Genomic DNA, 16,320 nt, shown 5'->3' on the forward strand with positions numbered 1-16,320 from the left:
TTCTTTCTTTCTTTCTTTCTTTCTTTCTTTCTTTCTTTCTTTCTTTCCTTGAAAGCCAAGAAAAGGGCTAACTCCCTACAGAGAGGAGATTTTGAAGATGAAAATGCAAACTTGGGCATTTCATACTAAAACTGTCTCTCCATCATAGAAAAATGCATGAGTGTTACGGCTTTGGGAGAAGATTAAGGGAGAGATGGGTCTCTGTGAAAGACCTGTTAAGGATATGAATTGTTCAGATAGAATAGTGCAAGAGTGGCAAATTCTTCTACTCTCTGTGAACAGCATGGAGAGAGATATATAATTGTATCTGTGGACTGAAAACGGCACTCTAAAGATTTATGAGTTAAAATGAATGTAAAATATGAGTCTAGCAATGTCTGCTTCTTTGCAGCTACTGCAGGGTTTGATTTGCAAATGCATTTGATTCAGAGAAATGGAACTTTGTAATTTACCCAGTGGCAAAATAGATGATCCAACATTCATTTAGTCCCTTTCCCCACACTACTAACAAAATGTAGTATGATTTAGTAAAATTACCTGGTATTTGGAGTGGGGGCTAGGGAGATTTAGAGGTGAGAACGGGTTATATTACAGAATGATGTCTTCTAGGAAATAATCTTGCCTTAGGGTGATATAAAATGAGCAACTTGTGAAGGCAGGTACGTGTTTTGTTTTGTTTTGTTTTTTTCAGCTGAGTCCACTAAGACTTGACGACTGGAATTATCAGTACACACACATAACTATATTGCATTTCCCTTGGCTTTGCTCTCATCTTATTTAATATTCCTTCATAACTTTTCACTTAAAACATAGCAAGGAGATGTCGAAAGAAAATCATATGGGTGCATAAATAATTCATATGCACCTGAAGGCACAAAAATCATGCTAGACAAAAACAAGTAGTAAGAAAAGTGAACAAGAAGTTAAATTTAAATGTTGTTAAAAAAAAAAAACACCCCAGTGGAAAATCTAACTGAAGGAGTCTGAAAACTAATATAAAATGGTATTTCTCTTTCAAAAAGGATGTATGTAACCTTGCTCTTTGGCCCACATCACAGTAATTGAACTAATTCATCAGGGATTGTCTTAAGCTTGAATACCTTGAGCGTCTGTAAGATTGTTACCGTACTGAACGGCCAGCTCAATACAAAGAGATTTGCAACTCCATTTACACAGTATTCTTCTTTATTTTCTAGGATAATATTCTGAACTCTGCCTAGGCTTAGAAGCACTCGTCAACCCATTTACAAACCTCCATGGCATTATGTCCCCAGACTTCAGAATAACAAAGTTTCTGGTACTGAATAAAAGATAGTGACTGCACTCTTTTTTTTTTTTTTTTTTTTTTTTTTTTTTTTAGTAATCCCTACACTCAACATGGGGCTAGAACTCACAACCCTGAGATTAAGAGTCACATGCTCTACCGACTGAGCCAGCCAGATGCCCCTGACTATACTTTCTAGAGATAGTATATGGGTTTAAAATATGCCAAGTACTTTACAAGATTTATCCCATTTAATCCTCCTAATAGCCCTCTGAGTTATCCCCATTTTATAGATAGAGATGAGAGAACCTAGATCAGAAACTTGCTCAGTGTGATAAAGCTGATAAGTGATGGAGCTGGATTCCAACAGTCTCAAACCTGAATATACACTCTTTTTTTTTTTTTTAATCTTTATTTATTTTTAAGAGAGAAAGAGAGCATGAGTCGGGGAGCAGCAGAAAGGCAAGGAGACACAGAAACTGAAGCAGGCTCCGGGCTCTGAGCTGTCAGTACAGAGCCCAATGTGGGGCTTGAACCCATGAACCGTGAAATCGTGACCTGAGCTGAAGTCAAGACGCTGACCCGATTGAGCCACCCAGGAGTCCCTACACTCTTAAACACTCTGTCATTTTCTCGGCCTGTCAAAGAAGAAATGATCACTGGTCCTATTGTTTTGAAGCAAAATTAAGATTTTGAGTTTGTCTTAGATCCTTATTAATGAATCTACACAACTGAAAGGACTTGAGTTTTAAGGTGGTTTCACTTACCAGGCAGTTATCTTAAATATGGATATCAAGGATTATGGAGTTATAATCACCTGTACAATTATAATTATCTCTACCATTATCTCCCAATCATGATATATCATTTGTTTATTCAACAAGCATTTTTTGATCACCTGTCTATGATCTGGCTTTTAAAAAATAGTAGGAAAAATGCGACAGGAAATAAATCATATAGATGTTTTATCTAGGTAGACATCATTCAGCAAATTTTATTGATATTTTTTGTGTTCACCTTCATTTAACAAATGATTAATGCTATTAATGACAGAATTATCTAGAATCCAGATCCACTAGACATTCCCTCTGTCTTCGATCATTCTTCTTTCCTTGTAAGGAAGGATACTGTTAGTCAAGGAAAAGGGAAATCATTTGCAAGTGATTGAACAGTCACATCCCTATTTAGAATTTCCTTCCCTGTGATGGTTTAGATTTTGTCTCTTTTTTTTTTTTTTAAAGTTTTTTTTTTTTTTAATGTTTATTTATTTTTGAGACAGAGAGAGACAGAGCATGAACGGGGGAGGGTCACAGAGAGAAGGAGACACAGAATCCGAAACAGGCTCCAGGCTCCGAGCTGTCAGCACAGAGCCCGACGCGGGGCTCGAACCCATGAACCGTGAGATCATGACCTGAGCCGAAGCCGGACGCTCAACCGACTGAGCCACCCAGGCGCCCCTAGATTTTGTCTCTTAATCACCTTTGGTTTTGGAGAATGAAGATCAAGGAGATAACATTTACAGTTCCAAAATCATTTCAGACTCTTTGTGGGACTCCTAAAGAAAGTAAAGAGGAGGGGCAGCTGGGTGGCTCAGTCGGTTAAGCATCTGACTTATGATCTCGGCTCAGTCATGATCTTGGGGTCCGTGAGTTCGAGCCTGGCATCGGGCTCCATGCTAACAGCTCAGAGCCTGCTGGAGATTCTGTCTCCCTCTCTCTCTGCTCCTCCTCCTGTGCTCTCTCTCTCTCTCTCAAAATAAATAAATAAACATTTAAAAAGAGACAAAGAAAGAAAGGAAAGAGGAGAGAGAAAAGGCACAAAGCCTGGGAGAACATTGGTAGGGGATAGCAAGCAGAGATGCTGGCTGGTCTTCCATGTTCTCTATACCACGTCAGTGGCAAATTATTTTAATCTCTCAAGGAAACAAATATTCTTCTTTTTAAAAAAATTTTTTTACTGTTTTTATTTGTTTTTGAGAAGAGAGAGACAGAGCATGAACTGGGGAGGGGAGGGAGAAAGAGGGAGACACAGAATCTGAAGCAGGCTCCAGGCTCTGAGCTGTCAGCACAGAGCCTGACGCAGGGCTCGAACTCACAAACCGTGAAATCATGACCTGAGCTGAAGTTGGAAGCTTAACCAACTGAGCCACCCAGGTGCCCCTAGGATATAAATATTCTTCTTAGAGAACCCTTGATTTATCAGAGTAGTTGCTATTCTAAAGTAAAAACTGGAAGTGTGTTTTTTAAAGAGGTGGTGGGGAAATGAAAAAGGTATTATGCCCTCTTTAAAAAAAAGAGGAGAAAATCTGAAAATAAATACAGTGCTTTCTCTTACACATACCAACAAAATCACATGAAATAAACACTTAAACCATTCCCCAAAGTAGGACAATCTATGGATTTCAAGATTTCTTGCTAATTGGTGTCCATTCACTTCTTTGGGAAGACTTATGGAAAGTAATGGATACTCTTTGGTCCATCTCAGTCCTGCGGTGGTGGGAGTTGCAGACTGTATTTTGATTTTTCAGAAGGAAAACTCCAGGCCCAGGCCCTGGAAGGTGCAGAATAATAGGGCAGTCTTCTAACAAAGGCACTTGTAAATTCTTTGGAGAATTATTGATCCTTCTCTCTTGGATCAAGAACGCAAATGAGCTCTTTATCCACCTGTAGTTAATCTAAAATACAAATCACTCCTTGGAAAGTTCATGTAAGAGAAACGATATTTGTAAAAGGATCTTCTCATGCTTTTTATATTCCAATAACATCATACTCTTGAAGTTGGAAGAAAGCAGAGGTCGTCCAAACAAGAGTCTCCTCTAAAATTCCCTAAGAAGTAATCACTTGCTAAATACCATATGGGGGGAGTTCTACCTTCATGAGATTATCATTTCTTCCTTATTCTGAGGTAAAGCCTGTCTTCCTTCACGATTCCACTCATAGCTACTAGCTTGACCTCCTACAGTATTAGAATTTTCTATTCTCTCTGTCACATAAGAGTCCTTTAACATTCGAAGACACTTAGGCACACAGAAGCCCCTTATGTCCTGCTGTTTGCGGAGAAAAGAATGTGGGATTTGGGGGTCCGGCCTAGATTCAAAACACGGCTCTGGCATTTACCACTCCCATGGACCCGAATATAACACTAAATGTCTAAGCTTCGATTTCCTTAATGGAAAGGAAAAGAAATAACACCCATCCCATGTAGTTGTTAAAGGGGTTAAATAAGCCAATACGTGCAGAGTGCCTTTTATTGGAGGTAATTAATTAATTGGGGCTAGTCTAATTATTAAGGCTGTGGCTTCAAGGCCTCTCCTTCCATCTCACTTGTTTTTCTCCTGACACAACAGAGCAGAACTCCGCAAACAGTGTATCACAAGTGTGCCAAAATCTTATCATTTCCTATGGGTGCTGTGGTGATCTTGGCATGTACATGACAGAAGCACCCTGTTCATTTGTATGTCCTCTCCTGGGTCCTGAAGAGTTCGTCAACATAACAAAGGTCTCTCTCCTCGTCATGTAAATATTCTCTCGTTATCAGCACTCAAACAACAATTTCTGTTAGAAACAAAAGACTCTCTAAGAGAAATACGTTAGTTCTTGACAGTGTATTAGTCCCTCAGGCCTAAGAGTGGCCCAGCAAGGCATTTTCCCCCGACTTGTATCCTACAAATATTATCATTTTCTGGGGTCACCATGGTATTAAAAACAAGTTCAGACAACACTGCAGTTGAGTTTATTAATGTCGGTCTTAGGGTGCGGTACTAGAATTTAACTAAATGTTATACTCCAGAAGGTTAAGAAGAGTAGAGAGCCTTCATTTGTTCTAGACACAATACAGGATTCCTCTGCTACCCCAAAGTAGAGTGTACCCCCGAAAGCTTTCAGAACCCCAAGTGACAGAAAGCAGAGAAGCAATTACCATTAATGTCTATGGAAAATTGTTTTGAGCATTCCCAGACCCAAAAAATAAACTCCCTTAAGCTTTTCTGATTCCTTAGGACACATCTTGCTAATGGATGCACAGAATAAATTAAGCCAAAACACAGACGCTCACCGTCACAGTTCAAAGCCACGGTGGCTTGAGGCTGAGCTGCTGAGTGTAGATCCCAGGAAGGGGTTCGGGGTGGCCACTCTTCCTCTCTGCTCAGGGTGCAAGCTGCTCCTGGAACAGCTCACTGCAAAACAAATGCCGAATGCTATTTTCGCTCTCCACCTTTTCTGTAAAAGCAAAGTCCTCTTGAAGTTTCTTTTCTTTAGTGAAAACAGGGACAGTACCATACTACTAATGTAGGTTTTTCATAAAGGAAAAGTAGTGGAACGTGAACATTCAAAAAGTGAAAGATACCTGTACTTCTCTGACTGAAGTTTAAAATGGTATTTGGATTGTGGGAGAGCCACTTCAGACCGTGAGCTAACATTGACCTTGCAGTTAGTGAAAACTTCTAGCAAGAATATAGATTCACTCATTCATTCAAAAAATACTTAAGTCTATTTATTATGTGTACTATTCTAGGTTATGGGGGACAGAGCTTTGAACAAAACAGTGATGTTCCTTCCCTCATAAAGTTAACATAATAAAAAAAAAACCCTTAAATAAAGTCAATGGGTATCTACAATATGATTTGAATTTTAAAAACAAAGCAAAAAAAGGATGCCCAAATTGCTGCCTTGGCTCATTTCAGGACAATAAATATCGGAGCCCAAATGGAACGAGAATCAATTACTCTAAAAAATAAACTCTTAATATTTTTTCCTATGCATTTAATATAAATAAACGCAAAAGAATGCACAATAGTTGCCTGGGACATGACAAGCATTGTCCCTTTTATTGTGTATCATAACATATACCATCTATACTCCACTTACTTCACCAGCCACATCTTTGTTACATCCAAACAAACTGACGTGATTTGGAATATCTTTCTCCTAACAACTACTAGTCATTCTTCAAAGAGAATAAACACCAAAAATCTCTTTATTTCACTCTTGATAAGGATGTTTTTGCATACTTCTGCCTATGGTATCGCGGCAAGATTGGTTAGGTTGTGACACAGTGACAGACTCCAAAATCTTAGTGGCTTAAAGCATCAATTTTACTTATTTCTTGCTTCTGCTCTATTTCTAGTGCAGGTTGAAGTCGGACTCTGCCTTTGATAATCTCTCCGGGCTCCCAGCTGGCTGAGCAGCTGCCGTCTTAAATATTGTCAGTCACAAAGCCGGAGGGGAAAACGGATGTGGGGAAGGAGACACTGCCTTTTTTGCTTTCTCTAGCCAAAGAAATCACTTGCCACACCTAATTCCGAGCACACAAGGAAATACAATCCTACCGTGTGTTGAGAAAGAGAGACAGCCTGGAATATGTGAACCACCATAATGATTATCACAGGAGTTCCATTCACTGATTAGATTCTTCCCTCCCAAAGTAAGATTACTTTCAGGTATTCAGAATCTTACTTTGACATTTATGCTAATATGATCAATTGGTACAATTTATAATAGTGCATTAAGTTTAGGAAGTTCCTATATTATCTGTCAGGTGTCATCATAAATCTTGAATATATTCTCTAATTAGACATTTCACTTTTTTAGTGTCAAAGAAGTAAATCATTTTGTACATTTAAAATAGAATGATATTGATGTAAGATACTTAGGTCCCTGAAAGGTGTGAATAAGTCTAGAATGATGTGGGCTTTTCACCTTGAGCTGGAATTTTCTCAACCGCTATAATGACATTAATTAACTGTAATAAGGGATTATTAAGCCATCTTTGGAATTTTTCTGATGCACCCCCATCCGTAAACCATCTAAACCCTAATCGTTTTAGAAAAATGTATGAGATACTCATGATTTTTCCATAAATTCGGTTTTAGCAGTTTACTGATTGTGGATGATTTGGGTTGGTCTGAATATGCTAGGGGCAGAATATTTTTGTGAACTCCTGCTCAGTATTGTATGTGGTACTGCCGGATTCCTTGTAACTTGAACCACTGTCTGAAACTCAGTTTGTGAAGAAGTGTCTAGCTAATAATAGTCTATTCAGACTTGTCTCTCTTTTGTAAAAATTCGGTTGCAAATAACATTGCATTTTCTTTGTACCATTCGCCTTCTAAGAATCTGATTTTGATCTTCCTCCCATGGTTTCCTATAGGCTTTCTGGTTGATGCTTGTTTTGTTTGTGTTGATGCTCCATTGCTTGCACCTTTGATAGAAGTGAATATTTTTTCTCTTATTCTTTGTTTAATCCAGAAGGCTGCACTGTGCACTCTCTTCTGTTACTCGAACGAATTTCAAACGGTCTTTCAGAACTCCCACATGGGGATGACAATGAAAGTAGTCAGTAATTGTTGATGAAAGCTTTGTAACTTCTGCATCATATAACAAACTGGAATTGTGAAGAACAAAAGCTGGTCCCTCATCCTTCTTTGTATTCTGAGAAGGCTTACAGGAACCTCAGGTAAAGTTTGAGTAGCTAGTCTTCCATTTAGCAAATGCAATATAAGACACAACCTGATAAAGTTAACGACATAATCTAACAAATTGAATCCTCAAATGACTAGAAAATATTATCTCTTACTGATAGGTTTGGTATTCTGTTTCTGAGATTATAAGGAGTGTGGATATTCCAGAAGTTATTTGTTGGAGACAATTGACCCATAATTGTATTCATTGCTGCCACAAAGTCTCCATAAATTATCCATTGTTCATTATGAAATTGTTATAATTTTTTGAAGGCTTGAGTTATAAATGGTTATTTGTTGGGAGCATAAATTGAATCTAATGGTTTGTTCAAATTATTTATTTGTTCCCTACTTCATTAGTTTTGATGTAACTTACAAAGATACTACAGCACCAAAAGAAAATAATAATTGAGAAAATCCAGAAAATAATTGAGAAAAATATGAATGAGGAAAATAAGGCTAGGATAGCCATTACAACCGAGAATATCACACACACACACACACACACACACACACACACACACACACATTAAACTTAGAGCCCCATTCCTTATTTTGTATTACTAAATTTTATACCCAAATTGCAAAAATAATGAAGCTTATTAAATCACATTGCTCTCCATAAAAATGCTTATTAGTAATGTAATATTTAAGAGTAAAAACAGAGAGAGAGAGAGAGAGAGAGAGAGAGAGAGAATAGTTCATGATGCAGTTAAATTTTCTTTATGATTTGCAACTTTTGTGTTTTTGATAAAGACATTCCTCCAAGGTCATAAAGATAATTTTTACATTTGCTTTTAAAATTCTTGAAGTTTTGCTTTTTACATATGAGCCCTTGATTCATGTGGGAAAAAAATGTGTTTTTTTAGATTGTGAAGTAAGAATCCAATTTCTTTTTCTACATGGAAAAATCAATTGCCCCTAGTCCTTCTAGTTGAGGGATAACAAGTGGGAAAATGAAATTACCACTGTGGCCGAGATTGAGACAACTTAGTACCAAAAGCTGAATTCCAGCCTTAGTGAAGCATGGAGAATGCCGGGGATATCATCCTGGAAGGGTCACAAGGCGGCTGGGAACTATTGCCTTGACTCATAACTTGGGATTTTAGACTTTTCTAATTCCCTTAAACATAATAAATCTTCATTATTTGGGGCTTCACTAATTCAGACATTGTTAGAATTCACAGTTACTCTGCTAAGTTTGACTTTCTGCCAAGAACAGTGACAGAGACTGCAAACCATCTTAGTAACATAAAGGAGGATGTTTACAAGAAAATGACTATCTTCAAATACTGCAGGCGAACTTGTTTGTCTATAGTATTATGCTTAAATATATGTTAAAGTCAGTCCATCTCTGAACTCCCACTAAGCAATTATGATATTATTACACGTTGCTATGAAAGAAATGAGAGTTTTCAGACTAATTTGCAATAGCTTTTCTCCCGGAGTCCAATATCATGTTTTTTAATAGAAACAAATACACTGCAATACTATTTAATGAGTTTAATAAAATGGAAAATAATGCTGTGGTTACACTTTAGTCCCCAAAGCTAATTGTTAATTTTTCTAATGTCCTGTTGGTAACCACTCTTAACACTGTTTACCCAAAGGGGACACTTCGGAGGAAAACAATTAAGATGCAATAGAAGTGTCAAAACCTGTCAAAGCATCTAACTTACTAATCACTGACCCACCCTGGTTTTGTTGATTTCACTTATATGCCATGTGTTTTAATTATCTACTGTGTAACCAATTACCCCCCAAACTGAGCAGCGCAGCTTACAACAGCAAACAGTTATCGTCTCCCACGGTTTGGGAGGGTTAGGACCCTGGGACCGGCAGAGCTGAGCATTTCGGGGTCAGCTGTCACTTGAACCACAGTCATCTGAAGGCTCAACTGTGGGAGGATCCACTGCCAAGCTCACTCACATGTCTGCTGGCAGCCTCAGTTGCTTGCTGGCTGCCAGCTGGAGCCCTCGGTTCCTTGTCACATGGGCTGGTCCAGAGGCTGCGTGGAGCCTCCTCTCATACTACAGCCTGCCTGCCCAGAGCAAGTGATCCAAGAGCACTGGGTGTGAACCCGGAGATGGGGAATATTGGGAGCCTCTTTGGAGGCTTTGCTAGTGCACTATGGTATTACTAGGTAGATAGATAGATAGATAGATAGATAGATATAGATATAGATGATATAGATGTAGATAGACATAGATAGATATAAATGAAAGGAAATAAAACATAATATAGGGAACCAGAGATGTTCACTCTGAAGGCTCAGAAACACACACACACACACACACACACACACACACACACACGTTTTTTGTATACATTCAGTATACAGAACAGTGACATTTATGTATACTTGACTTTGCTTCTGGGTCTTCTACTTCAATCCATTGATCTGTCTGTTGTGGCATTATCACTATTCTGGTTTTGATTACCATAACATTATAACATACTGTAATATCTGGTAGAAAAAAAAACAGGAAAAAAAGTTATTTTTTAACGATAAAAAATTGTGATTTTTAAAAACTGGCTTTTATTTCTATGCTGAAAAAATTGATTCCGTCTTCCTCCCCTTGCAAATTCAGTGGTTATCAACAACTTATGAAAAACAGAAAATAATTTTATTTATTTATTTTTCTTTTAAGTTTACTTATTTATTTTGAGAGACACAGAGACAGCATGAATGGGAGAGGGGCAGAGAGAGGGGGAGACAGAGCATCCCAAGCAGGCTGTATGGGGTCAGAGCAGAATCTGATGTGGGGCTCGACCCCATGAAACCGTGAGATCATGACCCGAGCCGAAACCAAGAGTTGGACGCTTAACCAAATGAGCCACCCCGCCATCCAACATAGAAAATTATTTTAAGCACTTAGAAAAGGAGTGGAGGATAGGAGCTAAATAATCAGTGGCGGGGGGGGGGGGAATATTGAGTGAAGACATGAATAATTGCTTCCAAGGACAAGTCAGCAGCTATGTATGTTTGGGGAAATATGCAGAATTTGGATATGCAGACACAGGTATGTCTGCAGACACAGATATGCAGAACTTGGTTGAAGAAAAACAAAAAACAAGATGGTAGCAAGATACTCAACTATATTCGAACCTTAATATATTGGTTTAGTAAGTTTTTTATTTGTGTCTGGCACTCATATCACGTGATTTCGCTGTTGCTCTATTCATTTCCACACAGCAATAAAGCATTAGTGGCAAACTAGAAAGCAAGGATATTTGCTTTCTCATTCTCCTACCCACTATCTCCCTTTACCAACTGTATCACACGTCGTGTATTGATTGCTATGATAAACAACCCCTAACCTCAGGGACCTAATGCAATACAGGTTCATTTCCTGCTCCAGTCACAATCCAGTGCAAGTGCAATGGGAGGGAGAGCGGGGGAAATATTCCATGTACTGCCTCAGTGTGGCCTCTTTCCATCCCCCAAACCTCAGTCTTTCCTTGAATTCTGTGCATCTGAGGCTCAAAGGAAAAGACAGAACTTGGAGGCCTGTGCAAGATGATTTTTAGGGGCAAACCTACAAATGGTGTGCATAATTTTCATTGGCCAGAACTCAGTCACATGACGCCAAGAAGAGAATCTAGGAAATGTGCTAAAGTTGTATGTGTCCAGGAGGAAAAGAGGAGGGAGGAGTCTCTGTGAGGTACCACCATTAGGCTCCCTGCAGGATGTGAATGTGTGCTTCGATGAAACTCCTCTCATAAAACTCTAGTATTCAGTTTTTCAATGTATAATTTTCTGGTATTTTATGCTTTGAAACAATTATTCTTAAAATTTATAGAATTAAGAAAGGACTTTACTGAATCTTGGTTAAAACTACCAATAATCTCGGGGGCATCTGGGTGGCTCAGTTGGCTAAGTATCTGGTTCTTGACTTTTGCTTGGGTCATGATCTCACAGTTCGTGGGTTCGAGCCCGGCAACAGGCTCTGTGCTGACAACATGGAGCCTGCTTGGGATTCCGTCTCCCTCTCTCTGCCTCTCTCTCTCGAAATAAATAAATAAACTTAAAAAACTACCAATAAGCTCTGAACTGGGTGGTAGACAATAGGACCCAAATAAAGACAAAAGACGAGTCTGGAGCCGCTGTGAGTTACTGGGTGAGGTTGTGATATTATTAAAATCACTTGTGCTTAAACTCTGGGCAATCAGTGAATGCAAGTTTATGGAAACTCTAAATGGTAATGTTCCTCTTTTAACTCACTAATCCGAAAGTATGAGGATGCATATTTAAAATGATGCACAGTTTTGGGGGCACCTGAGCGGCTCCATTAAGTGACTGACTTGATTTTGGCTCAGGTCATGATCTCATGGTTCGTAGGTTTGAGCCCCACATTGGGCTCTGCACTGATGGTGTAGATCCTCCTTGGGAGTTTATCTCTCCCTCTCTCTCTGCCCCTCCCCTGCTCTCTTTCTCAAAATAAGTAAATAAACTTAAAAAAAAAATAAAATGATGCACAGTTTTAAAAAATGCCTACTTGTATGCAGTTACGAATTCTTATCCATAGCACCTTCTATCTGCAATCAACATTTTTCAAAGCACATGAAATAAAAACAATTTGCACTTTAAAATTTACATATATAACACAATGGATTCAATAACCCGGCACTTGAGACTGAAGAAAAGAGAAATGTAATGAAAAATTCTGATTTGTAATACCGAGATTTTAAAATTAAAGAAGCAAAACAAAATCCACAGCATCAACAGATTTGAACTATTTTTCCCCTTGATTGATTTGCTTGTCTTATTAAGCATTAAATGACTTATGAAATCAGATATCACATATTCATTTGCAATGTGTTATTTAATTGACCTATTTCTAGGCAAGAGACATACCTTTAGTCACTAGGTGGATTTCAAAAGGGCAATTGGTGGTTGAAATATGATTTAATGCTGAATTAAGGAATTGCAGTAAGTTATTTCCTCTCGATAACATGTCTTATTTAAGATCTTAGTTGGGGCGCCTGGGTGGCTCGGTCGGTTAAGCATCCGACTTCGGCTCAGGTCATGATCTCGCGGTCCGTGGGTTCAAGCCCCGCGTCGGGCTCTGTGCTGACGGCTCAGAGCCTGGAGCCTGTTTCTGATTCTGTGTCTCCCTCTTTCTCTGACCCTCCCCTGTTCATGCTCTGTCTCTCTCTGTCTCAAAAATAAATAAATGTTAAAAAAAAAAAATTAAAAAAAAAAGATCTTAGCTTATGTAATTGAGGATTTTCTTTAGATTGTATGGACAGATTATTAATCTCCTGTTTTCCCAACTTTGGTTAACAGTAACTGATTATTGTACAATTCTATTTATTATATTTCACTTTTCCTTTCTATGCTCTTAAATTGCTGTTCCCCAAAAAATTTGCTTAATTTTTTTCTTATTATACATTATCCATAAAGAGTTTCATGGAGAGCTATGCTCATTAGCATTTTCTTTCTATTTTTCTTTCTTTTTTTTCTTTCTTCTTCCCTCCTTTCTTTTCTCCATTCCTTCCTTCCTTTCTTCCTTCCTTTTTAAACATAAAGAATTAACTAAGATGAATCATGGCAGTGAATCTCCTTGTTAATTCATGATGTGAGCCTCTGTGGCATAACACTAAGTGAAAGATGCCCAGAAAAAGAGCATTTTCACACAATTCTAAGAGAAAAAAAAGAGAGAGATTTGAAAATGTTTATAAAATGCAACTTTAAATTTTTTATTAGAGGTAGTAGTAAGAAGAATGGCTAAGAAATACTTTCCATAACCATTAATCATTTCATTCCGATTTTCCAGGCTATAAACCCCTTAAGAACAGGACTTTGTATCTTCAGTCTGGTACAACTAGGCACTCAGTATTTGTTGAGTGAATGTATCAATGAAATCATATAAGAATGGTAAGACATGACACCTTAGCATGTTTCAAACACAACAAGAAACCTGTTCGTGTTGAGATGTGAAAATTGGTGTATAGCATGTTAAGAAGAAAGCTATATAAATTCCCTTAATACTATGAATAGGTTATTTAAGTCCTTTTAAAAAAGAAGGCAAACTTGGGGCATCTGGCATATGGTTGGCACTCTTATCTTTCAGCAAAGAGTAATTTGGTACCATAAAATTGAAATTCAGGAGTAATCTTTTTTAAAAATCGAAACTCCCCAGTTCTCTTATCCTTGGATATAATCCCGAGACCAACTTAGTTGCTTATTAAAACATTAAGCCATCTGTAGAATGTCTGTTTGCAGACAGACCATCTCATTTAGTTTTGTCCTCTTTTTTCATTGCATTAGTGTAAACAAGCCCTCCCGTAACCACAGCTCTGAGAGTGTCATGAGCAAGCAGACACTCAACACATAATTCACTTGCCCATTAAATCTTCGTTAGCGCCCGGTGCAAGGCGTGTATGCCTTTGAATACAGCAGCTATTCATAGACATATGTTGAAGAAGTTGAAGAAGAGCGTCAAGTAGGAGAGCACTGGCTTCTCTTTCCCCCACTCTACATTTAGGAAAATAACTGTGTGTGCATTCTTCACATTATCAGGTGAGATGAGGCCGAGGGGATCTAAGCTGAAACATGCATATTCTGGGGTATTTAGCTAATGCTAGCGCTCTCTGCGGCTTTCAATCCGTACCCATTGGCAACCTGTTTCCCTCCCTCTCCCCTCGTCTTTAGGATTACTTCTAAAGGCCTTGGTTTGGTGTAGTGATTGCCCATCCTGGAACACTCACGCCAACCTTAAGGACTTCTTTCTCTTCTTTATCTCATCTCGGGCAGTCTGCATAGGCTCCGCCCCACACCACCTCCTTGATTGGGTAACGTCCATTAGTCTGTCAGTGTTCTTTTAAACACCATGTCTTTCAGAAGGTCTTTGGATATACTAGATTAGGGATCATTAGGCGCCTCCACGGAATCATGCCCGGGATCTGAAGTATTTCTTATCATAATACACATTATATAATTTAAAGCCTACCTTCCCTCTGGGCACATATGCTTTGCGAAAGCAGGGGATTTTCTGTCTTGTCCACAGCTGTATCTCCAGCACCCATGCCCAGTTTACAACTACTTCACTAAATTGAACAAATGAAACATGTCTTCAGCTTGAAATAGAAGTAAAGGGAACCCTGGACTGGAAGTTTGTAGGAATGGGTTCAAATCCTTACTACCAGCACAATGTGCTTTCAGGCTAGGTTACTTTGACCCTGGTCCCCCTCTTCCAACAAAGCAAGTAAAATAGCTTAATTTAGCTTGCTCGTATCCAAGTTTGTGAAGGTAAGAGACTCTTGCACTCTAATAAATTGAGGAGAGACACTTTGGTGCAATGTGGCTGAGAAGACCAACAATCAAACAATAGTCTTTCCCACAGTCTTTCCCACATTGTGAGGACTGCCCTCAATCATGCAGTTGGAGCTGCTCAGTGTTAACAGGCTGGGCTGCAGGTCTGCCTGTTGGGGATACACAGCCCAGTGATTTCCCAGCTTCCTGACCAGAACGGGCCAAGGACTACATCTCTCTGTTGCTTCCCCTGCGGTGCACGCAAGACAGAATCATTTTTGTTGTTTTATTTATGAACTCTAGCCATTACCCCTCGGCACCAAAGCAACTGAAATGTACATTTGTGTGTCTCTATGATTCCCATTTAAAGTCTAACGAGGTCAGTCAAAACTGGCCAAATTCACCACTTATTATTTATAGTTTACATCCTACTTCAAAAAAGACGAAGCAATTTAGAGTAACGCATGGAACAGGCTGTTTAAATCAAGTAGCGACAACAGAAAAGCTCAGATACCGTTAGACAAGAGGGAGAACAGTACACAGGACATCTGATCACTGGAGCAATCAACATATAATAGGGCTTAGGGTCCAAGCATGTAAAACATGGGGTACATGGAACACTTACTGTAGGTCCTCAATCCAGAGTGTTTCCTTCCTCTATTTTCCTGCCCTTTACCTCTATCTTGTAGATGTATGAATATTTTTTTTTAGATAAGGGGGAAAAAACCAATTCGTAGTTCTTCAGTGGTAGGCCAATCCAGAAAAATTTGTATTAATTTCTTCTTAGGTGTCATCCTTTCCAGTTATTCATTTCTTGGTTCAATAATTAAAATACGCCCAATGGTCAAATTACATGATGGAACGAGTTATATATATAATGGAGTTCAGTCACATCTAATTTGTAATAATAACAAATAGCTCAGCTGGTGTGTTTATGGTCATCAGTATTCAGGAAAGGGTTTATTCCCAAAGTCTGTGTCCCACAATGAATGCTAATGTACATCAGCCGTTGTTCTATGGAATCATCCAAAGTCTTTGTAGATGGGATTTTTGTTGAAGATTCTCATTTTCTTTTAAAAATACCAGAAAAGAAAATATTGTAGGTTTTTCACCTTAACCTACCTAATGTAACCTATTAAGTCATTCTGCTTTGCTATAGATCTCAACTATTATTTTGCTGACTTTGCCCTGTCTTTACTTGTTCCCATCCCTTTCTTAACACTTGGCTTTAAAAAAATGAGAAACTTAATAATAATGACTACTGAGCCAGAAGTAACAAAGAAACCATGCCCTTACTTTTGAACAAGACATAAATCATCCCAAACAGGTTTCTAGCCTAAG

Source organism: Panthera uncia, chromosome B1 (assembly GCF_023721935.1).
Source record: "Panthera uncia isolate 11264 chromosome B1, Puncia_PCG_1.0, whole genome shotgun sequence".
In the NCBI taxonomy this organism is placed as follows: Eukaryota; Metazoa; Chordata; class Mammalia; order Carnivora; family Felidae; genus Panthera; species Panthera uncia.